Raw genomic sequence first — 2921 nt, 5'->3', positions numbered from 1 at the left:
TTCAAGGACATGGATGATACTGAAATCATTGCTGATTCAGCAAAGAAAACGTGCTGATCGACAGTGATGACCAGCACAACAGAAAGATCAGTGAAGGCCAAAATATGGTATAGTTAACTTTTATTTGTTCTTCCAGCTGTTTGACCAGTCTTTCCATCAAGTTCACAAGAAGTTGAACTGTGAATCTGAAAGATTTTGCATTGCTTCTAGCACAGTGGATTATGCATGCAGGTGAATAAACTCTTGACTGTAAATTTGAACTTTAAGGACCTTTGGAAAATCATGTTTTAATGGTGATTAGTAACTGGAGACTTACTGTATTCTTTCAATCCAAATTATGACACAGTAGAATTGAGTCTTTTCAATATGTTTGTAACATTGCTATTTTTCTCCTATGTTTTTTGGTTCTCATAAACCAAAGAAAATAGCCTAAGCCTGACTGCTCATTTTAATTGTATACATCACAGAATAGGAAAGAAAGCAGAGTCTCATTGCCATTAAACTGCCACAATGGATATTATAATAAACCAGGAGATAACAGAAATAACTCCAGTTTATCAGATTATAACTTCTGTGACTAATTTATTGCCTTCAGTAAATACTTGATGTGTTATAAAAGTATTCCAACTAACCCTCTTTTCCAATGCAATATTTATATGGTAATCCTCCTCCTGGAGAGCAGATCTCTCTCATTCCATGCTTTTGCTCCCAGTACTCTGTTTGTAGTGCTAACTTCCCCAACACATTCTTCTGAGAACTATCAGGAAGGCCTTCATAAAATACTGCGCAGGGCAGAGCGCAGGGTGCCTCTAAAATAAAGAACATATCCATTAAGTGTAAGAAAAATGCTTTTTCTTCTAATCTAAAAATTGATAGGCTGGCAGACTTTATTTAAACACAAACAGTTCACTTTCTAAACTTTCCTACTATCAGTTAGGTTTTTTTTTTAAAAATACTACCAGTTGTAGAATTATGTAAAAATTAGACTGAAACCATCGGTTTGTTCCCATATCTGCTTGTGAAAAGTTGGTGAAACTATTGAATTCAACATAAGGAATTGCTGGTTTAGGCTTTTTATATCCTCAAAGTCTTTTCTTACATGGCTTCTAAAACTCTTAGTCCTCTAATAATAAAGCAGTTCTTTGTCCAAAATTACTAGGACTGAGTTGAAGGATGCATTTTTGGTTGAAAATGCACATTAGTTCTGAAGAGTGGATCTCCCTTCAGAATATTTTGCAATTGCAGGCCTTTGAGGCATGGTAACTTCTGAAAAATATAAAAAAAAGTACTGGTGCCACTTGGGACAATCAGGTATACTGTGTTCCTGAGGCAATCTGTACAATACTGAATCAAATGCAAAGGTATAAAATATAAGATTCCAGGAATCTACTGATGCAGCTTGAAGGTTTCTTTTTTACCTTTTGAAGATGGCTCAAGACTGTTTCTATAAGAGTTTGAACACTATGAGAGCAAATGCCCTTCATCAGCTATTCTCCTTTTCCCATCCCATTCATAAGAGTTAGCTTATTCTTGAATATATGTCTGGCTTGACCTGAAGAATGCAGATGTGAGATCATCCCAATATACTACACAATGTGTGTTTTCAGTCATTTAAGGTTGTCAGTTATGACATTGCTACTTACATAAGCACGTTACCCTCTATATCTGCTGCAAGTCTTGGTTGGCTTGTAAAAGCCTCCACAGAAGGAATTCAGGCTCAGACCTTTGGAGCCATTTACAGCCCTCAGATAATGCAGTGAGAGTCACAGGGGGGTGGGTTACAGGACAGACTATGCCCCCTCATCTGTAGATCTGCAATAAGGCTTCTGATTTCATCTGTAGCTTCGTTGCCAGCCAAGAACTTCAGTATTAAATGTAAACTAAAATTTTGCCTACAAACTGGCTAACAATACCTGTAGTTTCCAGAAGTGAATTATTTGCATCGTTCTCAGTTATTAAGCTTCTCTGCTCAAGACCTATCTACATTTCCTAGGTGGACATTCCCCTGGAAAGCAATATTTTAAATGTCAAATTATCAAGTCTTAGAAAGGGTAGGAGAAGACTGCCAATCAAGTAATTTGATGAGATTTCTTCGCATAAGCAGATAGTGGTGCTGTAGTGAATAACTTCAAATTAAATGTTTTCCAGTGCCACTGTATCAGCTGCATCTTATTCATTTAGTTCCTTATGTTTAGCAGAAGTACAGCACATTTTCCATATGCCATTTATAAGGAACATACACTGTTAATTTTATTCCTTACTGGAAAGTACCCTGGTCTATTTACAAATTGATTTGGGAAGTGACATTGTGACAGTTAGTCCCAACTGGTGCGCCTGACACAAGTGTAAAAGAAAGGATGAATAGGTGGGATTTTGCATTTGTTGTTTCAGAATTAGGGGAGGTAATGTTTCCAGTTACATACACTTAAAATTATTTCTGAGAAGACGTTGAACTTAGGCATTAAGCTAAATACCTACAGCCCTACATTATTTCATTAGTTATTTTCCAAGACATCATTCATTCCTCTGTTGAAGGTTTTCTCCTTAGCAGTATTTGTCTTACTTGCAAAAAATTACAGGCCTACAAAAGAGTTTTGTTTTCTTAACCTGATTTATATAAATAGTTCCTTGAGCACTGGTATTAAAGCAGAACTTTTTTGTAATGGCAAGGGGGGTAGGTTAAAAAAAACCATTAAAATTGTACAGCTTGAAATAAAAACAAAGCATAAAAGCATAGCGTTTCATATAAGATAAGTTTTCAACTGAAATATTAAAAAAAAATCTCCAACACCCTGCCATATTAATATCAGACCAACTTGAAAGGCACTGACAATTGAACTGTGCAACTCATATCCATACCTGTGAGAGTAACAACCCCAGAGAGATGCAAACCTCCAGGGCAGAATATGGCACTGTACAGC

The sequence above is a fragment of the Merops nubicus genome, unplaced genomic scaffold (assembly GCF_000691845.1).
Source record: "Merops nubicus isolate BGI_N331 unplaced genomic scaffold, ASM69184v1 scaffold4579, whole genome shotgun sequence".
Lineage (NCBI taxonomy): Eukaryota > Metazoa > Chordata > Aves > Coraciiformes > Meropidae > Merops > Merops nubicus.
This window is presented reverse-complemented; position numbering follows the sequence as displayed.